The following is a 24,785-nucleotide window of genomic DNA, read 5'->3' as shown; positions in this document are numbered from 1 at the left end:
AAATTGCTGAAAACTAGAAATACTGAGAGACTGGTAAAAGAGTGAGAGATGGAGACATGTTACATACAGTTGAACAAAGATGATGATGAAAGCAAATATATTATTTAAAACAAATTAAATATAAAAACAGTCAATACACTATCTGTAAGATAGTGAATGGAAAAGATAATCCATCAATCTAAAACCCACACTGAATAAAATAACATTCAAAATATATGTGAAATGCTTTCTCAGACAAGTGAACGTTCAAATTAATCACCAGAAACGAACAGAGTACAAAAATAAGTTTTTTTAGAATGAGTCACTTTGAGCCGGGTGCCAGTGGCACCTGTAATCCTAGCTACTCAGGAGGCTGAGATCTGAGGATCACAGTTCAAAGCCAACCTTGTCAGGAAAGTTTGTGAGACTCTTATCTCCAATAAACCACTAGAAAACTGGAAGTGGCACTGTGGCTCAAGTGGTAGAGCACTAGCCTTGAGCTGAAGAGCTCAGTGACAGCGCCCAAGCCCAGAGTTCAAGCCCCACAGCCAACAAAAAAGAAGAAACAAAAAAACAAAAAGAGAAAGAAAGAAAGAGTCACTTTGTTTAATAAAGTAACAAGAGGTTTTAATGGAGAAATTACAGTGGTAGATAGCCATGTGCAACAAAATGCAAAGATTTCTTATATGAAACCTAACATATGATCCAGAACATGATATATTAAACTTCATCAAACTTAAACTTTGGTTATTTTTAAAGATAATGCTAACAGATAAAAGCCAAGTCATGTATTGGAAGAAATTGCTTGCAAACAATATCTCATAAGAACTCTCACAGCTAGGTGCTGATGGCTCACACTTGTATCCTAACTATTCAGGAGGCTGAGATCTTAGGATCACAGTTTGAAAGCAACCCACGCAGAAAAGTCCATGAGACTTTTATTTCCAATCAAATGCAAAAATTCTGCAAGTGAAACTATGGTTCAAGTCACAGAGTGTTAACCTTGAGCAAAACGCTAAAGGACAATGCCCAGGACCTGAGTTCAAACCCCAGTCTTGGCATAAAAATCCCAGAAATTTGAAATGAATTAAAGATATGGACAAACCGAAGAAGATACAAAAACAGCAAATGAGACCATTAAAACATATTCAATATCATTAACCACTAGAAAAATGTAAACTGAAATGAGATACTACCACACGTTGAAATGGTTACAATGTAAAATATTAGTAAGAATTTGAAATAACTGGAACACTTATGCACTGTAGTGACATAAAAAAGATATGGAATGGAAAATGGAAGAAGCACAATAGGAAACAGCTTAGTAAATTCTTAAAAACTTAAACACACATCTCCTATTTAAGCTAGGCTTTCTTTCCACTTTCATATATCTTCCCAAGAAAAGCTAAACATACATGCCAATGAAGGTATCTGTATGTAGATGTTAACAATAGCATTATTCATAATTTCCAAAATCTAGAAATAATACAAATGTCCATTAAGAGGTAAATGGATAAACAAACATCTACTACATATTTCCCTTGCACAGATAAGAAATATTCAGCATTGGGGCTGGGAAGGTGGCTCAGTGGTAGAGTGCTTGCCTTGCACGCCTGAGGCCCTGGGTTCGATTCTTCAGCACCACATAAGCAAAAAGAAAAAAGCTGGAAGTGGCGCTGTGGCTCAAGTGGTAGAGCGCTAGCCTTGAGCTGAAGAGCTGAGGGACAGAGCCCAGGCACAGAGTTCAGGCTTCACGACTGGACCCCCCCCCCCAAAAAAAAGAAATATTCAGCATTATAAATGAATGATGAATCTCAAGATAATTATGCTGGTTGAATGAAGTTAGACAAAGAAAAGAGCATACACTACATGATTCCATTTAAATAAACTCTGGAAAATGCAAATTAATCTCTAATGGCAAAAATAGATCAGTGATTGGGCAGCAGCAATAATATAGAAAGAGACAGTAAGGAAAGATAACAAGTAGGAACAAGGAAATTTCTGGAAGTATGTTACTCCACTTTATGTGTGCTATAACAGAACATTAGAGATTAGATGATTTATAATGTATTTAGCTCAGTTCTGGAGGCTGGAATTTCCAAGGTTGGGTTTTAAGCCAGCCTAGGCAAGAAAGACCAGACGTTTATCTCCCATAAATGACCAAAAAGCCAGAAGTAGAACTGAGCACAAAAGCTAAGGGACAGTGCCCAGGATCCATCCAGGCAAAAATAAACATTTTTGATTCTAGAATACAGATATATGGCTCTAGAAGACTTGAAACAAAACAGAAAAAAATTCAAGGTTTTTTTTGCTGTTGATGATAATTTTTTTAAATCTTATTTTACTATTGAATAGTTGTAAAAAGATATTTCAATTCCATAAGTCAGGTTATGAGTACAATACATCTTGATCAATGCCATCTCTTCTACCATTTTTCCCTATTTCCCCCATCCCTACCCTCAAGTCACATAGTTCAATTTTTACATAATGTACATTGAATATAATGATTGCATTTGCTTACCCTTCCTTCCTCCATTCATGTGTCCCCCTCGTTGTCCCCCTATGTGTCCCTGCTTCTTGGTATTCACTTTGTTAAACAGTCCATTAGTTTTTCAGAAGAATTACACCTTTGGACTCCTCAAGACTTTTAAAGTAAAGAATAATACAAAACAGATTTAAAATATTTCAAATACATATAATTTATATAATTGTATTGTCTAAAATATGTGCTTCACCTTGTAACTCTTCCAAATTCAGATTTTCAGTGAGTTTTAAACAATTTTTTAAAAGTGGAAAGCACAGCTTATGCAGAGCAGAAATGATGGAATAGCAACAAAACATTTGTACAGTTGATGCCTGAAACTATATGGTGAATATGATTAGTAAGTACATACAACAATGCACCTCTTTAACTTTCAAATTTATGTGTTTTGTAAATAGTCATTAAAATCAAGTGGGTACCAGTGGACCACACCTATAATTCTAACTACTCAGATGGCTAAGTACTAAAAGATCACGGTTTAAAGCCAGCCCAGGGAGAAAAGTCCACTGTATTTCAACAAAAAGCCAGGCATAGAGACATGGCTTAAGTGGGAAAATATCAGCCATGAGCGACAAAGCTGAGTTCCAACCACAGCTCTAGCACATACACACACAAAAATAAAGAAGTATAAAAATAAAGAAAAATCCGAATTAAATTTTCAAGCAACTGTAGTATATACCAAAACTTTGTTTAAATAAAGCATCCTTATTTATTAACTATAAAGCAAGCCATTAACACATATTAAAATTAATTTTAAACTGCATTCATCTTTCACCCTTCTCTTTTTACTCTTGTACATGTTTTATAATATATGATTACTATAGTGATAAATATACATGTATAGTTTATAAATAAGTATTTAGGAGCAATCAAAATTTTGAATAACAATGAGTAATCAAAATAATTTAAAATTTCTTTGCTTAAAGGAGACTTGAAAACAACTTTTACAAAACTATGTTTTGATGGTTCTTTTTACATACATATGTTAATTTGGAAAGAATAAGTCATTCTGCTGATTGTAATGTGGTTGCTCTGAGGCAGTTAATTCAACAGACTAAGGATTCATGCTGCCTTAAGGCACATTCCCAAGTGTATTCTATTTACTGTCACCAAGATACTGACAATATCTGAAGCAGACCAGTCTAAAATGCTAGTGTAATAAACCCTATTATATGTCTGGGTTGCCAAAACCTGAGTATAATCCTAAAGGCCAGCAAAAATTTAGTAAGCTTTAGCTAAGAGAAAGTTGGTTTTAGAGCATGAAAAACTAAAACCCAGTGCAAGATATATGGTAAGTCTATGGAATTTGAAGGGGAAAAGAAAACTCCAGATAGAGAAAGTTTCTACTTGGCACTTGAGAAGCTAAAGAAGGATATTCAGGAAAGGAAGAGAGGGGAAGAAGAAGGGAAATGGAAGGGGGAGGGGAAGAGAAGGGGGAAAGGAAGGGGGATGAGAAAGAGAGAAGAGAGGGAAGTTCTTTATGTATACTTGATATGAATCCCTTTACAGATGGACAGCTGCAAAGCTTTTCTACCATTATGTAGGTTTTCTCTCCATTCTGGTATTTGTTTCCTTTATTATATAGCAACTTTTTAATTTGATGTGATTTGTCAATATTCTTATTTCCTAAGCTATGGAGTCCTACTTATGAAGTGATTGACTATGTCTATATCTTGAAATATTTTCCCTATGGTTTCATCCAGTAACTTTGATTCTTTGATTCTTGTTGAGACTTGCCTAGTAGGTATCTCTGGATATCTGTGTTATTTCTATTTTCTTCCCTCTCCTGAACCTCTGTTTTGTGTTCTGTAGTGTTTACTATGGAATGCTCACTAGTTAGGAGGACCAACTATGTGCTAAGCACTATGCTAGCTGGTTAAGTACAAAATAAAGAATAAGTTCAACAAAATAATCACCAGAAAGCAGGTACTTGAATGGGGTGGGGTGAGAATAAGGAGAAGGAGTCAACAAATGAAGATAAGAAGAGGGGGAGAATGTAGACAAGAAATCAATTTATGCCCTACAAAATTAAGAAGAGTGAGGAAAGGGGTGGATAGGGAAGGAATGGGTGACAATGTTGAAAGGGATAACATTGATCAAGATGCCTTGTATTCACAAACTGCTTTTGTAAATGGAAACTCCTTTATAAAACTATTTAAAGTTTTTTTTTTTTTTTATCCCAGATGCTTGTACAAGCTCAGGCTTGTAATCCTAGCTACTAAAGAGGCTGAGATCTGAAGACCGAAGTTTAAAGCCAGCCTAGGCAAGAAAGTCCATGAAACTCTTACCTCAATTTAAGCACAAAAAAAATCCAGAAGTGGAGCTGTGACTCAAGTGGTAAGGTGCTAACTTTGAGCAACAAAGCTCAGGGACAATTCCCAGGCTCTAAGTTCAAGCCCCAGGACCAGCACCCTCCCCCAAATAGAACAGTCTATGCCCACACAGGGCTCACAGTCTACAGAAGGAGATATTTAAGCAGATAATCATTAAAACCAAAGACATGCATGCATGAAATACTAGAAAACTACCTAAGTGAGGCACCTAATGCAGTCTGGGGAAATAGAAATAGGATATCCATCAAGACCTCATGAACTGAATATAAACTACTGTGCAATAGTTTTTTTTTAAAAGGAGACTTTCAAAAAAGAGTGCATAGCACTTATAAAAGCATGAAGGCATAAAGCAATGTGGCATAAACAAGCAGTGCAATGATACTAGGTGGTAAATTGAAAAGGAAGATATATAAAGGATGGGCAAGTTATGGGATCTTTGTGTGTGATGCTCAGAAACATAACTGATTAGCCTTTGACAAAAATACTAAAAAGTTTTTGGTAAGGCAAAGACTTGTTAAAGAACTCTGACAGTTCTGCAGAATATGACTTTGGAAATACATAGGATAAATCAAGGGCAAAATAACAAGAGCCAAGAGTAGAGGCCGGCAGTTAGAGAGGGAAATGAGCATACTGCAAACACAGCACTGAGGTAAAATGTGCAGGAACTGTGAATGTTCTATCACACAGGAACAGCCTCTTCTTCTAGGACCTGGAGTTCTGATGTACTAGATTTCTGATTAAGGGCAGTGGAACATAATGCTTTAAAGTACTGTTCTGGGGGCAGGCTACATGAATTCAAATTGCAGCTTCATTACATTTTAGGTGTATGAACTTTAGACATGTTATTTAACACCTTTGAGATTCAGCTTCTCCATTTGTAAAAATAGCAATCCTAAGAATTCTTACCTGTGTGGATTAAGTATACATTACATGTAAAAGGCATAGCATTGTGCCTAGCCTAGAGTAAGCATCCAATACTGGTAGCCATTTAGTGTTAATCATATGCTTTAAAACAATATACGAACACATGGCTGCTTTGACATCTTTCTATGAAATCTGAGAAAACTAATCAGTATTCTGTGCCCAGATGGAAAGTCACTTTACCTCTCTGCATGGAGGTAGGCTAACAGGCATAAATATTAAACACATGTTAGTAATTAGATATGATCAGTTTAAACAATATTTATTTATCCGCTGTTCCAGACAGGATTTAAAGTGACTTATAAAGATACATAAAACATAACAAAATAGCATAAATTTTAAAAAATCAGATACAAAAAAAGAAAATCAGAAATGGAGACAAAGAGAATCAGAATAAAGGCTTGAAAACCAAAAGGCAAGCAAAGCTTCCCAGTGATTGGCTGAGGTCCAGACCTCCACCAGACAGTCCATCCACAGAGCACATCCATGACCCACATAACATGCCCCAGGCTGCCCTCACTGGATCTCCTCTCAAAAATTTATGATAGCATTATACATCTACTTAAAGGTAATAAAAACAAAACAATGATGAAAGCAAAGTTGTATTTTTTCTTCTTTAAAATAATTTCTTGTCAAGGTGATGTACAGAGAGGTTAGTTACAAATGTAAGATAGTGAGTACATTTCTTGTTCAACATTGTTACTCCCCCCTCATTTTTCTCCCACTTGCCCTCCTCCCCAATCCACCCCCAAGTTGTAAAGTTCATTTCCAACAGATTGTCTTGTGAGTATCACTGTTGCATTCGTTCACCCTTTGTCCTTTGTCTCACCATTCTGTTGTTCCCCTTCCCTTATGTATTTTTTCTTAACATTGAGAAATTTACAACTAGCTAAAAATTTTTCAAGATTTTAATTTATGTTTCTTTTTGTGTATATGCTAGTCCTGGGGCTAAACTCAGAGACTGAGCACTGTCCCTAAGCATTTTAGATCAAGTCTAGAGCCTTAAGACACAGCTCACTTGAGCCACAGCTCCACTTTCAGCTTTTGGGTAGTTAATTGGAAATAAGAGTCTCATGAACTTTCCTGCCCGGGCTGCCTTCCAACCAAGATCCTTAGATCTTAGCCTCCTGAGTAGCTATGATTACAGGCATGAGCCACCAGCAATTGGCCTGATTTATTTTTTGCACTAATATTTTTGTACCCTCCCAAAAAACTTCTTCTCAAAATAGACTCTAGAAAAGTGAGGTTTACATGCACTTAGGCATTTTGAAGTTTTAATTCCTTTTAAGATGAGTAGCAATGAAATAGGATAATGGTGACAATGGTGGTGATATTCAAAGGGGGTATATCATGGGAATCCACTCCTTCATATACAGTACCATATTTTAGTCATTTTGATAATGTACATAATCATATGGCTCTGTATGTGTTTTCTTTTGTTTTAGGTCATTTTATTGGTGTTCTCACATCTAATTTATTTTACGTCTAATTTCTACACATAAAAAAATATGTGCCTTTTACTTCTTTGAGAAATGTTTTTGTTTATCAGGGTTTGGGGGGGGGGAGGGATTTTAATTCAGGGCCTTGTATTCTTGCTTGGTTTTTTCGTTCATAGTTAGCTCTCTGCTAGTTGAGCAATAACTCCACCTAAGGCTTTTTGCTACTTAATTGAATGTAAGAATTGCATGGACCTTTCTGCTTGTGCTGGCTTCAAACGATGATCCTTCATTTCACCCTCCTGAATAGCTAGGATTATAGGCATGAGCTACTACTAGCATCTAACCTTGAGATGTTTCTTTTTTAAGTCCTTAGCTACTAAGAAATAAATGTTTCTCAGTCCAGTGGCCTCTCCTCTGAAAAGGCCCCATTCTTTTTATTCAGGACATCTCTTCTAAAGGTTAGCAGGACAATGATGGTGGTGGAAGGACAAAAGTTACTAAAATACTGTTTCCTTAGTTCTTGGACTCATATGCAGGGGCCTGAGGGTGTGGCTCAAGGGGGGTAAAACATCTGCCTAGCCAGTGTAAGGTCCTGAATTAAAACCCTAACATCACCAGCAGTAGTGGCCAAATAAATCCAAACAAACAAAAACAAATACAATCAATACAATCAATTTCTGCCAGCTGGAATCTGCATAATTATCTCTTAATATCATCAATATCTGTTCATAAATGGTTTGAGGAAAATCCCACTTCAAACCATATATATTTCTCTAAAGTCCTAAAGGGAAGTTGGATATTTGGATCTACTCATTACTTCTATAAAGTGGTTGTTTGGGATATGTGCAAATGTTTTCTTATTTTCATGATCGCAACATATACTTTCTCCTATTCTTCAGTAACCCCATGTATTTTAAACCTCTAAGCACTACCAATGCTAGAAGGTAGAGTTCCATAAATAATGGACCACAGAAGTATAAAATATCATAAAAATGAGACCATGAGTCCCACTTGGCAACAAGGAAACTATATATTAAGGAAAATTCCAGATAGGCACTGTAATCCTAGCTACTTGAGAGACTGAGATTAGGAGAATAGTCATTTGAGGCTAACTAGGGCAGAAAAGTTCATTGAGACCCCTTTTCAACAAAGAGATGGATGTGGTAGAACACTTGCCTAGGCAATGCCAGAGTAGAAAGTGAGACCCTATCTGAAAAATAATCAGCAAAAAACAGTGTTGGAGGTAACACTATGCCAGAAGAACACCTGACTAGCAAGTACAAAGCACTGAGCTCAAACATCAGTGATATAAGCAAGGGAGGGAGGGAGAAGGAATGGAGGAAAGGGGGAAGGGAAGAAGGGAGGGAGGGGAGGGAAATGGGGAGGAAGGGAAGGAAAGGAGAATGGAAGGGGAAAGGGAAGGGAGGGGAGGAGAGTGGAAGGGGAAAGGCAAAGGAGGGGAACGGGAAAGGGGAAAGAGAGGGGAAGGGAGGAAAAAAAGAAAGAAAAAAGAGGGGAGGGGAAGAAGAGGGGAGGAGAGGAAATATTCGATTTATATTTCCAGCTTTAAAATGTACACTAGAAGATTGCTCTCACAGGAGCCCAGGCAGTCTCCACAAGAGCCTCATAGATTGAGGGACAAAAACTGACCAGTTCCTCCTCTTCTAATACTTAAGTCCCTTTTCCATAAGAACCCAAGTATTAATAAGATCTTAAATTCCTAAATAATCAAGTATGGTGGTACACGCCTGCATTCCCAGCACTTAGGAAGCAGAGGCAAAAAAATTGTGAGTTCAAAGCCTGACTAGGATATACAATAAGACCTTGTCTCAACAAAAGGGCTGAGGGTGTAGCTCAGTTAATATGGTATCCAACTAGAATACAAAAGGTCCTCAGTTTGACCTTCAGCACTATAAAAAGAAAGCCTCCAGCTAAAAGAATGAGCTTATAGCTCAGTGGTAGAGCACTTACCTATCATACCCAAGACCCTGGGGTCAATTTCTGGCTTTTCAAAGAAATGAATGTTGTGCAATCCAAGCCATTTATATGCACAAATTGTACTGAAGTCTAACCAGAGCTAACAAATTCTTATTTTTCAATAAATTTCATCAATAGAAGCCAAGCATTTCTTAGTCAACAAACTTTGATAAGGCATGACCCCCACAGTGAAGACCCACTTCTCTTGCCAGGGTCACAGATGGTGGTAGAGATTTCTGATTGAACTCTTAAGTAGTATCTGATTGCTTCTTGTAAGCCAAGTCACCCACACATTCCCAGTAAATGAGAAACCAGGATGGCTCATGACTAATCCAGTCCATGTTCACACATAACTGTGATTTCATGCATTTGGTTTCTTTTTAATTTTAGGGATGCTGTGATCTAGCCATGACCATAGAAACCTTAAACGCAATTAAATAACCTGTATTTGAATTTAAATTGAGCTGTATACAAGACAGATAAATTTAAAGTGTAAAGGCCCTCAAGACACTAAATGAATAATAATTTCTCTCAAGTGAAATATTAAATATGTGCATGAGTACATGTACACCAAAAGATAGGTATAAATTAGAGAATAATATAGATGAAATGTCATGTATTAATTCACTGCAAACTTTCATTCTCTCCTAAACGGTTCAACCATAATTACTTAACACATTACCTCAAATCCCCCACTGCAAGACTGGTACATGCACTGCCAATATCTAGTCTACAGCTAGAAGCAGTGGTGTGCCACTTAAAAAATAAAATATAAATATTAGTACCATTAAGATGCTCAAATTAGATTAGTATACATTAGAATATCTTCAAACTGACATAGGCATAAAAGTTCCTGCTAAAATCTATAAGGGGGAAAAGTATGAATTTTCATAATTCAGTTATTAGAAATCAATACAAAATAGACACTCAAAATATCTAGCTGTGCTTTCTTAGTTCCATGTATGTAAATATTTGATCTAGGTTGTATTTTTTGTGTGCTGGTTCTGGGGCTTGAATTCAGGGAATTGCCATTGCCTCTGAGCTTTTGTGTTCAAGGCTACCACTCTACCACTTGAGCTACAGCTCCCACTTCCAGCTCTTGGTGTTTAATTGGAGATAAGAATCTCACATACTTTCCTGCCTGGGCTGGCTTTGAACCATAATCCTCAGATCCCAGCCCCTGAATAGCTAGTATTACAGGCATGAACTACTAGCCCCCTACTATTCATCTAGGTATTATTAGTTCAGGATTCAACCTAGCAATGAGGATATCCTTTTAGTCTACAAAATGAGTAATATCTAAAATAATTTAAACTGGGCACTGGTGGCTTATGCCTGCAATCCTAGCTACTCAGGATGCTGAGTTCTGAGAATTGCTAATCAAAGCTAGCCCAGACAGGAAAGTCTGTGAGACTCTTATCTCCAATTATCCTTCAAGTGGTAGAGCACTAGCCTTGAGCAAAATGTTCAAGGACCAAGCCCAGGCCCTGAGTCCAAACCTCAAAACAGCCACAAAAACTAAACAGTAAAATAAAATAAAATAAATATTTTAAGATGAATTATCTCCCCTACTAGATTGTAAGATGTATATAAGAAGCGATGTTGTGGAGTTTGGGGAAAAAGGAGGGAGAACTTTGTTTTGTTAATCTCTATTACTTTCAGTGACTAGAGGTGCTATTTGGCTCATAATATGCACACAATAAATATTTGTTGAATGAATGAGCTGGCATCAACAATACCATGTATCATTCAGCTACACCCAAAAGCTTATCATCCAGAACTTCTCCACCTTTGACTTAATTCCATACTTCTTTCTGATTTTAACCTCTTATCCCTCTGGACATTTTACCTGGTGATCTTCCCAGGGACTTACCTTATTCACAGAACTCATGAAAGGCAGTGTTCCATCTACCCTCTACGTCCACCTTGCCAGGTACTTCCTACCTCCATTTCCTTCCATAATCAGTGTAGATTCTATCATTTCAACTATACTTGTGTCAATATCCTCATTAACGCATAATTTCATTACAATTGCCTGATTTAAAAAATAACCTTACTGTGCCCTGTGGTTTTTTGTGCCAACCTGGGGACTCCTGGGATCTAGTGAAGAAAATAATCATTCTGGTAGATTATTATCCACATGAATTCATGGTCACTAAGTTCAACTCTATATTGCCTGGCACCACAGCTATGTTTCCCTGGTCTTGCTTGTCTCTTATTCTCCAAACATTCCTCAAACCCATCCTTGTGGTATCTTAACTCATGCTCTATGAGGCTGGTCTTACTTCCTAAATTATAAAGAAATACTTCACATTCCTGCTGCCAATCTAGAAACTTATTTTCATCTATAATCACTCACAATAATACTCCAGCTCATTCTGGATCCTCTCCCATCTGGCATAGGGACTGTACCCTATTAAGATTTTTTTTTTATCAATTATCTCCTCCTTTCCATCCCTTTAAAGAAAGTCTCTCTAAATAAAAAATAAAATCACTGGACCTCAACCCATCCCTGATATTACCCTCTGATGTTCAGTGCTACATTTCTCTAAAGAATTACTTACACTCATGGCCTCCAAATCCTCACCTCCCCAATTATTTCTCAGCCCACCAATGTAGCTTCCCACATCATATTCCCCACATCTAAGGGAAGAAAGATGAGCAGTTGTTTCAGACAGGAAATATCTATTGCAAAGTAAGTATCCAAGAGATAGAAAGAATAAACAGATGATTGTGTTTTGTATGGTGGTACTCAGGGCCTCATACCTGATAAGCAAGTGATCTACCACTTGAGCCACACCCCTAGCTCTTTGTCCTTTATTTTTTAGAAAGGGTCTTGTGGTGTTTTCCCAAAATCTTTCTACCTGTGCCACCCGTGTAGCTGGTATGACAGGTATACTTACCATGCCCAACTTATTTGAGGTGAGGCTTCCCTAAGTTTTTGGTCCAACTGGCCTGGAAGCACAAGTCACAGGATCTTGACTTCTGGAGAAACTGGAGTTAAAATATCTAACATATGTCAAAAAGAAAATGCTCTCAAGCATGGGTGGCTCACACCTGTAAACTTAGCTACTCAGGAGGCTGAGATCTGAGGATCATGGTTCAAAGCTGGCTGGAGCTGAAAATTCCCTGTGAGATTCTTATCTCCATTTAGCTACTCAAAAACCAGAAATGGCACTGTGGCTCAAGTGGTAGAATGCTAGCCTTAGGAGCACAAAGAGCCTCAGGGACAGAGGCCAGGCCCTGAGTTCAAGCCCCCAAACCAACAATAAATAAATAAATAAATAAATAAATAAATAAATAAATAAATAAATAAATAAATAAAATGCTTTACCAGTACTGGCCATAAAAGTTTTTTAAAATGTTTTCTTTAATTTAGCAATTTTTTAATTTTTATTTTTATTTTTTGTCGGTCATGGGGCCTGAACTCTGGGCCTGGGCACTGCCCCTCAGCTCTTCAGCTCAAGGCTCATGCTCTACCACTTATGCCTCAGTGCCACTTCTGGCTTTTTGTGCTTATGTGGTGCTGAATAACCAAACCCAGGGCCTCACGCATTCAAGGCAAGCACTCTACCACTGAGCCACCTTCCCAGCCCAATTTAGCAATTTTTTAAAGACAATATTCAGGATTTTTTTTAAAAAAAGAGAATGCCAAAAGTACTATAAAACATTTCCAGCAAATGTAAATTAGTAAAGCCTGTTAAAAAGTGATGTGACTAAACTTTACAGAACTGACCACATTGGCCTTAACTATATAATAAATTATCTAACACATGCCTACTCTGCTGAAATGAGCCCCATGGGGGAAAAAGGAAATATATATCTTATTCTCCACTACATCTCAAGTGTATTTATTCATGGAGGGATCTGGTATAGTGTCTAAGAATATTTTAGGCCCTTAGTTGGAACAATGTAATCTGTCAGCAGACCAATACATTCTTTCTGATAAGTTGCTATCAATAGGTGAAAGACACTCATACTAAAGCAATTCTGATGACTGAGTTGACAGAGCTGTGAACAAGAAACAGTATTGATAAACTTGGTAAATATCTATGCCTTAAAAATAACTCAAGTTCAAGATAGGTTTAGATAGTCAGAGATATGAAAGTCATAATGATCCATTATTTCAACTCTTCTACCACAATATTTTCTTGTCTATTGCATCCTCTTATTCCTATCACAACCATCTAAACAGATCCTCAAACTGTTTCTACACCTGGGCTGGTGGCATTGCCAGAGAGAATGAATAAATGGTCTCTGACTTGTATCAGAGAAAACTAAAGCTATTAAGACCTTTGGTTTGCTTTTCACAGTTTTATGGAGAGATGATTAAACAAAAATTGTATGCACTTGCAATGAACATTTCTTTGATATACATATGTATATCATACATATCATACTTTTTTCCTTATCCTTCTCAAATACCATTCCAGCCCTACACCACTGTCATCAGGGTAGATCACCCTAAAAAAAATCCCCTCCATAACTCCATCCTTCTCCACAGCTTCAGCAGTCTTCCCATCTCTCTTTCAATGTGGCTGCTACTTCTCTTTCTCTTGGGCAGTCTTTTTTCCCCTTCAACCCCCACCCTACAACCCAACCAGCTTCCTCAGGGACCATTTATGATAAATCTCTATGCCATTTACACATAAATGGACTCATCTCCTATACTTAAAAGCAAAATAAAATTAAAAGCTTATTAGCGTCCCCATGTGCCCTGCCTCCTTTCCATCACAGCCAAGTATATGTGTGCCATATTCTTTCTCAGACCTTTCAATTCTCACTCCCCAACCCTCTATTATCTGTCTTCTCTCCTCTAAACTGATGTCGTCATTGACCTCCTAATTGCCAAATCTAATGAACATGTTTTAAAAATGTTTTATAGTGCATTTTATCTGATTATAAGAGGGTTAAACATCATGAGCAAAATTATGACATATGACAGACCAGATCTAGAGGAAAAGAACTTGTAGTATAGAACATGCAATTGGTAAATGTCTCTCATAAATACAGCATTCTTACAAGCAAATTAATTAACCCAAAAGAAAACAAAATATGCAAAGGATATGAAATAAGTCTCAGGAAAATCACAAATAACTAACACACATGAAAAGATGTTCAACCTCAGGAGTGAGCAGAGAAATTCCAAGTTAAAATAATCCAATACTGGGGCTGGGAAGGTGGCTCAGTGGTAGAATGCTTGCCTTGCATGCATGAGGCCCTGGGTTCGATTCCTCGGTACCAGCTAAGCAGAAAAAGCCGGAAGTGGCATTGTGGCTCAAGTGGTAGAGCTCTAGCCTTGAGCTGAAGCACTGAGGGACAGTGCCCAGGCACAGAGTTCAGATCTCATGATTGACAAAATAATAATAAAATAATAATAATAATAGTTCAATACTACTTCACATCTATTAAGTTGGCAAAAATAAAAAAAGATTATGCTGATCTGGAGTATAGCTCAATGGTAGATAGTGTCTGTCTAGCATACATAAGGCACCAGCACTGCAAAATAAATAAGAAAAGCATCCTCAGCAAAAGCATCCTCAAGCCAGGTGTCAGTGGTTCACACCTGTAATCCTAGCTACTCAGGAGGTTGAGATCTGAGGATCAAGGTTCAAAGCCAACCTGGGCAGGAAAGTCCATGAGACTCATCTTCAATTAACCACCAGAAAACTGGAAGTCGTGTTGTGGCTCAAGTTGTAGACTGCTCACCTTGAGTTGAAGAGCTCAGAGACAGTGCCCAGGCCCAGAGTTCAAGCCCCACGACCACTCAGCAAAAGCACTCTCAAATGTGAAAGTGTAAATCCTCTTGGAAGTCATTTTCTTTCTTAAATTTTCTGGGTTATTTTGTTACATTTTAATGAGTTACACTGTACCAATTTCATACGTGTGTGTGTGTGTGTGTGTGTGTGTGTGTATAATGTACTTTGATCATATTGCTTCCCATTGCCCTCTTATTTCCCCTCCCAACTTCCACTAGTCCCCTTCCTCTTCTCAAATAGTCTTGTTCTACTTTTATACACTTCTTTTTAGAAACCTAGATTACATGAAAGAAAACATACAATACTTGTCTTTCTGAGTCTGATGCATATGCTTAATAGGATGATCTCCAGTCCTATCCATTTTACTGCAAATGACATAATTTTTTTCTTTTTATAGTATATAAACAATATTTTCTTTATCCATTCACTGGTTGATGGACACCCAGTTATGGTGGATGGTGTTGCTGTAAACACAGGTATGCACATATCTCTGGTGTATAATGACTTAGATTTCTTCAATTATACACTCAAGTGGTACAGCAGAATCACAAAAGTATTTTTAATTTTAATTTTTGGAAGAACCTCCATATTGACTTTTATAATGGTAGACTAGTTTATTTTTAGCACTTGAATATTTTTATCATTCAAATTAGCCTGTAGGCCCACTCTTCATTTCTCATTTTTAAATTTTTTTATTGTAAAAGTGATGTACAAAGAGGTTACAGTTATATAAGTCAGATATTGAGTACATTTCTTTTTGAACAGTGTTGCCCCCTCCCTCATTTTCTCCCAGTTTTTTCCTCCCCACCCTCTTCCCCCAAGTTGTATAGTTAATTGCTAACATAGTGTCTAGTGAGTATCACAGATTTATAAGGACTTCTTTTTCCCCATATCCTCTCCAGCAAATATTGTTTGCTTTCTTGGTGACATTTTTTCATTAGGATGCCATATATATATATATAATCTTTTGTGCCATTCTTACAGCTTGAACTCAGGGACTGGGAACTATCCTTGAGATTTTTTTGTCAAGGCTAGTACTCTACTTCCAGAATTTTGGTGCTTAATTGGAGATAAGACTCTCGTGGACTTTCCTACCTGGGTTAGCTTTGGGTCACAGTCCTTACATTATCAGCTTCCTGAGTAGCAAGGATTACAAGTGTGAGCCCCCAGTACCTGGCCATTTATTTTTAAGTGACAATAGTTTATTTATGGGTTATAATATAATGTTTTGATCTGTATGTACACTGTAGAACAATTTAACCTAGCTAATCAACATAGCCATCACCTCACCAACTCTATTTTTTTTTCAGTCATGGGGCTTGAACTCTGGGCCTGGGCACTGTCCCTGAGCTCTTTAGCTCAAGGGGAGTGCTGTACCACTTGAGCCACAGTGCCATTTCCAGTTTTCTGGCGGTTAATTGGTGATTAATCTCATGGACTTTCCTGCCTGGACTGGCTTTGAACCGTGATCCTCAGATCTCAGCCCCCTGAGTAGCTAGGATTACATGTGTGAGCGACCAGCACCTGGAGACCAACTCTATTTTTGTTATTGTGAGAATGATAAAAAAAATCCAGTCTTAGCAATTTTACAGTATATATTAACTGTGGTGATCATGTAGTACAGTGGTTCACTAAAACATTATTTCTTTAGTCTGACACTATTTATCCTTTGACCAACATCTCCTTGATCAACAATTCTCTTATTAGAAAGCTATCCCACAAAATTACTCCTCTCTCTCTCTCTCTCTCTCTCTCTCTCTCTTTCTCTCTCTCTGTGTGTGTGTGTGTGTAAAGGATGTTTACTGCAGCTTTATGGTGGCAGGCAGAGGAGATGGAAATATGTGACTGAATACATGATACAGTTTGAAAGTCATGTCAGTGGGATTTCCTCAAGAATTGAACATGGTGAAAGGGGAGAAGAAAAATAAATAAGCCAAAGATTATCTTAAATTCTTAAATTCTTAGTTTGAGTAACCAAATAGATTAGGGAAGATAAGATGGGTTTAAGGAACAAGGGTAATCAGAAATCATATTTTAGTCATACTATGTTGGAGCTATCTATTTGGTAGAAAAAGCAAAGGCTGTCACATAGGTTACGAAACATATGAGACTGCAGCTTAAATGAAAGGTTTAGGTCAGACAGAAATTTGAGAGTGATCAGTATGTCTGGATAGATGTTAATTGGATAACAACCTCTAGGAAGATTTTGGATGGAGGAAAGTGCACATACTGAGATCTAGATCACTCCAATATTCAATGTCTGGAGAGATAAACAGAAAAGTCTAGGCATATTTTTGCAAAAACTTAAGTTTCAAAGAAGATTGAAGGGTATTTTTAAAAGGTACAAAATACAAGAAAGAACAGTAATATGTTGGAATGAATTTAAGTGCACAGTGTACAGATATGAAAATATCACAAAGAAATTTGCTCATATTACAAAGGTATGTTGACTAAAAATTCAAGGGTACAAAAATAATTAAGTGATTAATTAAAATAAGAAGTTGCCAAATATTAAACAGTAAAAATCACATAGTTACCAATTTTTCCAGGGCCATCTTCCTCCAAGATTGTCTTTAAAAGAATCCTAGCCCTTTTCTCTCTCAAAGACACATTTAAACAAAGTAACATTGTTTTACTTTGACTCATAGTGGTTTCCTTACTCTTCGTAACCCTAGTAAGTAACCCAGGCAAGTACTATGCACACAGAGCACTCAGCTATGGCTTTTATATAAAGCTCAAAATCGAAATACTCTCCTCTTCACACCTAGAAGGCTAATGGTGATTGAGGCCTGATTTTGTGGCATCTTCTGTTCTTTTGAGCTGGTTCTCCAACCTCTTTGCTCATGCACAGCCTCCTGCCCCCACTGTAGCCTCCCTAAGAAGCTGCATCATCAAGAAGCATAGTATCTTTACATTTTCACTTTTAAAATTTAAAAGGTTCCACTCAGATAATTGTATATGAGAGAGAGAGAGAGAGAGAGAGCATGTCAAAGTAGGTCAATTATCATCAGACATGCAATCTCAATGCAAAAGTCAGGAGAAGGAAAGCCAGGTGAGAACTGGGCCTGGGACAACCTTACACTGTAAGGTGACCAACTGGGTAGGCTTAGTTTTAGGTCCAGGAGAGTACAAAAAAAGGTGCCAATTCCTAGAATGGTCAAGCCATTCATTAATTCATTTAAAAAGCACCTCTGAGGTACCAGACACTGCTCTGGTTCCTGGGACCAGTCAGTGGATACAGCAGACAGCAGTCTCTATCCATATGGATTATGTTCTGGGAGCAAGGAAAACAAACAATAAGCAAAAAAAAAAAAAAATGCAAGTAGGTAGGACAGGGGCATAAAGAATGTTCAGGAAGAGAATGGCAAGTTTAAATACGGTGCTCAGGGAATGCTTTGCAATAAAAAAATAACATTGAGCCTGGCGCTGGTGGTTCATGCCTGCAATCCTAGCTACTTAGGAGGCGGAGACCTGAGGATCACGGTTCAAAGCCAGCCCAGGCAGGAAAGTCCGTGAGACTCTTATCTCCAATAAACCACTTGAAAACTGGAGTGGCTCTGTGGCTCAAGCAGTAGAGTGTTTGACTTGAGCTGAAGAGCTGAGGGACAGTGCCCAAGTCCAGAGTTCAATCCCCAGGACCAACCAAAAAAAATAATAATAACATTGATAGGTAAACTCTGAACTATGGGATTTCAAGTACCTCAAGGTGATGCCATCTGTACTTCAATCCCACCTCAATCCCTTGAAGGCATGATATCACCAATTCCTAACACTAATATTTGTTAAGCTCTTACATTTAAGAGGAAGGAATCTAAGATCCAGCTTTTGCCTTTAGACAGGTTATAACTTTCCAAGTGAACAAACAACAAAGAATGGTGTTAAAGGTTTTATTGAGGTGTAGACAAAGTGCTTTAAGACCCAGGATAGTAATTCTGCATGAGGGAAAGAAGTGACATCAGATCTAAATTATGAGAGATAAATAAGAAATAATGGTAGGAAGCTGGGCACCAGTGGCTCACATCTATAATCCTAGCAACTCAGTTGGCTAAGATCTGAGGACTAAGGATCAAAGACAGCCTAGTATACAAATCCAAGAGACTCTTTTCTCTAATTAAGCAGTAAAAAGCCATAAGTGGAGGTGTGGCTCAAGTGGTAGAATGGCTGCCATAATCCCAAAAGCCAAATAAGAGGTCCTGGATTCAAGCCCTGGAACAGCGACAAAAACAGAATAAAGAATTAATGGTGGGGGAGCTGGTCCAGTGGCCCATGCCTGCAATTCTAGCTACTTGGGAAATGGAGCATATGAGGATCAAGGTTATGGGCAGCACAACAAGAAAGTTGACAAGATCCTTTCTCCACCTATAGCTTGGTATACTGCTTGTGCCTATCACCTCAACCTTCATGGGAAGCTGAGATTGGAAGTTTCATGGTACCAGGACAGCTCCAGGAAGAAATGTTTATGAGATTCCATCTATATAGAAAGAATGCTGGACACAGTGGCTTCTACCTGTGATACTAGGGACGATGGGAAGCCTAAAGTACGTGCATGGCAGCCCAGGTACATGGCTGGGTGGGAAGCAAGACCCTATCCTAAAAATAGTAAAAACAGGTCTAGAGGCATGACTTACCACTGTGTTGCCAAGTCTAGCAAGCATGAGATCCTGAGTTCAAATCTCCAGTAGCCTCACAACCAAAAATAATAACAGTGGGGCAAGGGAAATAAGTGAGAAGTTTCCCAGAAGGAAAAAGAGAACAATTTAAGCCAAGTTCCAGGAGTGGGATTGGACAGCATATTTTCTTTTTTATTATCCTGGTCTAAGGTACCCCATCCATCCCATGATAAAAAACAAACACAATCCTCACCTTCAGGTTCTCCAGTACAGCTATTAGGAAATCCTTCCCGCTTACTATATACTCTTTTCTTCCTTTATCATTAGGTAAAGAAGTTGAGTCAGGTGCACATCCCTCGAACCAAACCATACTTCCCTAAAATCCAAGGGTACTCTATCCTAACTTCAAAACCATTACCACTGAGCTGACAGCCCAAGAGCTTTTACTCAGGGGTATGTTCTCACAGTGACAAAGTGGCAATGTGGTAAGACATTATCACAGTAAGTGATCCAAAGTCTTCACAGTATAAGATGGAATTGAAGGCCAAAATTTGTGCTTCGGGTTAGAAGTGATGGTTTTTTGTTTTGTTTTGTTTTGTTTTTTGTTTTTTTACTCCCGTGATCCTTATGCATGAGCTATTAATCTTCCTGCATCCAAGACAATAGATGTGCCATGGCAGGCTAGGACCAGATGTTCTGCCTCCCATCAAAGTGTGATTTGGAGCAAGGCACTTAAATATCTCACAATGTCCTTGTCATCATAACATGGTTATAGTTGTAGCACCTACTGCACATTTTTTTCTTGAGTGCTTCGTGAGATAATTATGTAAGTAACTTATTACCATGCCTGGCTCAATTAATTCTAACAACCACTATTAGCAGTAGCTTGTGAGCAGAAATACTCAGAATATTGATCAGAAGGCAAAAACTCATTGGTCAATTACCCGAGAACAGGCTTCCAAATTCCATTTCCCCATCTGATCTGAAATTGTGTTGCCAGAAATGTTCATCTGCCATCCAAAGAAGGATCTCACAAACCAAATCAGTGAACTTTTCCTACTAAGGATATCTATAAGTGCTTGTTGAGGTATACACACAAACACACAAACACACACACACACACACACACACACACACACTGTCACAAGAAAACTTCATCAGTCTCACTACTCTCTAATTCTGCATCAAACAAACATTGTTCTCCCTGTAGTGGGAAAACCTTTTAGGTGATTAATCCTTTAATAGTCATAAATTTAGAAGTGATGGGGGATGGGGAGCTGGAAAAAGTAGAAAAGCAGCCAGTTAAAACTAGAAGTCCAAGATATACTGAAAACTAATTTCTGCCATAAATGTTTACAAGGTCTAGGTTCAACCCTGCTAAAAAGAGTATTGTGGAATTCTAGGTCCTATGATCCTGAAGCAGAAAAGTACTAGGGTCAAAATGGTGGGCAAATGTGAAACATACCTGTTTTTGAAGCCAGTCAAATGTGCAACCAAGTGATTTAATCACTGTAGCCCCGTCTTATCCAATGTCACAGGCTAGATGAATACATTTTTCTACCACTTTACAAAACATTACAGGGGATCTAAGGGAGAGTATGCTCCTTCTGAGGGCTTTTTGGAGAGCAAATCCCACAGCCTGCTTGAAGGGCAGCAAGATAAAGTAGTTCAGTTCCACCACACCCACCTGGTTCCCCCTGTTCCAAGCAGAAAGACAGACGACTGAGACAAGACTAGGGACACAAGAGACCTCCAGCTTTTTTTTTTTTTTTTCTACCTGTGGGTAATGAGTCGAGGCCAAGGAAAGCAGGGACGCTGATGTCTGGAGTGCCAAGGCTCCGTGTGAAACAATACCGGGTAGACACCCCGCGTGATGGCCGAGTGCTGCGAGAGGAACTCATGAGAAGGTGAGTGGAAGTGTCGGCGACCTGGGCTCCACCCCAGCCCCCTGAGCCAGCGCGAAGAGGCGCTTAGGCTGGCGGGAAAAGTCAGAACATTCCGGGACAGGAATGACAGTAATGAGACAGCTCCCAGAGGGACAACCGGTCCGTGCTCACTAAGGGAAAGCGAGGGAACTGGTCAAAAGAAGCCTGAAATTAATGAAAAGTGCCCAAGAAGGACGGCCCGAGGCAGACGCGAGTCAATGCGTGAGAGGTTGCCGGGGTGCGGTCCGGGAGAGGCAAACTGGGAGTACGGAACAGGTAAGCTTAAGAGAAAAACAGACTGAGGCAAGGACGAGAAGACCAGACGCCAGCAGGTCCCCAGGATGGGGGTGGGGGCGAGTCAGCTGCTAAAAGGGGCGGGGACCCAAAAAATTAGGTCCCACAACGAGAGTGAGGGGACGGCAGTTGGCTGAGGACCTACCTGTCACCAGCAACAGGTAGCGGGAGAAGACTAGAAGTCCCAATGCAGGATTCGAGGGAGGGTCTCCAGCTTCTGAAGGACCGCAACCCTGCTTGGCCAGCCGGCGCTTTTCACCCTCTGAAGAGGCGGAAAAAGCTGCAACTTTCCCTGGAGCTGGGAGGAGCTGGACTCTTAAAGGGGCCGTACACCATTCTGGGATCCCTAGTAGGGGGCTACTAAGCATAAAGGAGAGTACTGGCAGCCCAAACTTTCGGGCTTCCTCAGTGAAGAGAGGAAGCTGGGGTGGGGGTTGGGGGTTCTTAAGATTTTGAGTGCCAGCGTCCCGCACTGCTCCCCGCTGCCCTTCCCCTCCTCCCGCTCCCTCCCCCCCCCCCCCCCCCCCCCGCCTTCCTCAATGACTTCCAATTGTGCTCTAGCTCTTACTCCATAGAGTCACCTACTTCTGTTCATTAAGCCAAAACTTGTCATATTGCCAAAAACTTCTAAGAAAATGAAAGAATCGTAACTGTGTTGCGAGAAGATATGTATCATTCTGGCTGTGACTTTTGACTCGGTGTGGCAAATTAAAATGTATAAAATAGAAATGTTTTAGACAAAGGACATAGTTTAAAAGACACTATTAATAAAAATATTCAACTCATTGGAAACCAAGGAAGATCAAAAATTAACACAGTAATGACATTCAGTACCAGTTTTGTGGGTTTTTAAAAACTAACAATGAAGAATAAGTAACCATCAAACACCATAGTGGCTACTGTCTGTTGGCTGAAAACCCTTTTAGAGTGAGGGAAAGGGTGGCGTTATCCAAAAAGAAATACACTCTTGGCCTGATTTATGTAATTGTAGCCCTTCTGTTTTTAACATTTTAATTTTTTAAAAGGAAACAACCCTTTTAGAAAGCATACATCAGTACACTAAAATATTTCTTTATATCTGTACGCTAATTACAGACCTTCTCTTTCTTTTCTCCCTTCTTCCTTCATATGACCCACTAAGCATGCTCAAATCTAAGTCATCACCAACCTGCTCAACTTTCTACTATTTTAGATAGATAGAGAGATAGATAGATAGATAGATAGATAGATAGATAGAGAGATAAATAGATAGACAGACAGACAGACAGACAGATAGATAGATGGATGGATTTTGTCTCCACATGAGCTCCCGCTCTAGATCCTTTTTTATTGAAAATATATTTTGCAAGTGTGTTTAGAATTTTTATTTTCTTCTCATTCAATCCTCAAGCCTCAGAGATCTGGCTTATTTTCCAATGAAGCAAGTTAACAAGATACCCAACCAATGGCCTTTTGGTGAATAAATCCCAATTAATTAATTAATTAATTAAGCATTATCAGTCCTTACCTTGCTTGACCTCTCCCCTACATTTAACACTATGAACCATTTCCTTCTTGAAACACTTCCTGTGGTATCTATAAGATTCTTCCTTTTCCTCCTATACCTTTGTCCCCTCCTTTACAGGTTCTTCTTCTGCTGTCTGATCTGGGCAAATCATTCTCAGTATGAGAATGAACATATTCTCTCCTTAACTGATCCCTTTACTCACTTGGCTATACCATCTATACAGCCATAATTGTAATGAAATAATTCTACCCAGAGAGCTAGCTTCATTGGGCTCTATTTTTTTTGACATCTCTACTTGGATGTAGATTCAGTCTTGTTTTCAGTCAATATCTGGGTTTTTTCCACAACACTGCTATTTTGGATAGGATATTTATTTATGGAGGGGAGGCTGTCTGGTAGGATGTAGAATAGTGTCTCTGGCATCTTTTCACAAAAAGCCAGTAGCATTTCCCCAGTTTTAACAACTAAAATATCTCCAGATATAGTGCCAAATATTCCCAGTTGAGCATGTCAAAATGTACTCAGTACCCTCCACCTGCAAAGCATTTTAGTAGATGCCATCGGAAAACAGAAAAATGAATTCTGAAAAGAAAGTAATTCAGGGGCTGAGAAGGTGGCTCAGTGGTAGAGCGCTTGCCTTGCATGCATGAGGCCCTGGGTTCGATTCCTCAGCACCACATAAGCAAAAAGAAAAAAGCCGGAAGTGGTGCTGTGGCTCAAGTGGTAGAGCGCTAGCCTTGAGCTGAAGAGCTGAGGGACAGCGCCCAAGCCCAGAGTTCAGGCCCCATAACCGGACCCCCCCCCAAAAAAGAAAGTAATTCATTCAGAAGTATGTACTGAGCATCAATTATGTACATAGAACACCATGCCAGGCACTGCGATTTGAGCAACCCTTTCATCAGAAAGTTCTTAGTTTATTGAGTGGGGGAGGGATACACTTAACTTATTAAACTTAGTTTATTGAGTGGGGGTGGAAACATAAAATTATCAGGGTATGAGTGGAAATACTTAGGAAGGGTACTTACACAAGCCTGTTACTCCAAACAGATCTAGAAAGCAGCAATAGCTTCTCTGAATCTTACAGAATAAGTAGGAATTACCAAGGCAGAGAGGCATTCTGGGCAAAGAATAACATACAGTCAAAGCAAAAAGACTTCTGATATGTAGAAAGGACTTACAAAGAAAGTGTGTTGCTAGACCATAAAGTGTAAGGGCAAAGTGATGATAGATGAGACCGAAAATATGGTATATGTAAAGCTCTTTAGGGCTACTAAAATGAAGTATCACAAACTAAGTGGCTTAGACAGCAAAACCTTCTCTCACTATTTTGCAGACTACCAGTTTGACATCACATTGCTTGCTATGTTAGTTTCTTCTGAGAGAAATGAGAAAAAAACTGTTCCTTCTGTCTGTCCTAGCTGTGATGATTTGCCAGCAATTTGTGGTATTTCTTGGCCTGTTGAAATAGAACTGTGATGTCCTCCTTCACCTTCACCTTC

The 24,785-nt window shown here is 38.8% G+C and overlaps 1 protein-coding gene across 1 annotated transcript in view; it reads right to left on the bottom strand.

Moving 5' to 3' along the window:
• The window catches only part of Sytl4 (synaptotagmin like 4), a 66,200-nt gene extending 44,171 nt beyond the window's left edge, over positions 1-22,029 (bottom strand). Inside the window, exon 1 of the mRNA XM_042683047.1 lies at positions 21,925-22,029. The gene's annotated coding sequence lies outside the window, so the exon portion shown is untranslated. The remainder of the gene's footprint in view (positions 1-21,924) is intronic.
• Positions 22,030-24,785: the final 2,756 nt, after the last annotated feature.

Source organism: Dipodomys spectabilis, unplaced genomic scaffold (assembly GCF_019054845.1).
Source record: "Dipodomys spectabilis isolate Male_0828 unplaced genomic scaffold, ASM1905484v1 ptg000077l, whole genome shotgun sequence".
NCBI lineage: Eukaryota > Metazoa > Chordata > Mammalia > Rodentia > Heteromyidae > Dipodomys > Dipodomys spectabilis.
Note: the sequence above shows the minus strand (reverse complement) of the source record. Positions and strands in the feature narration are given on the sequence as shown.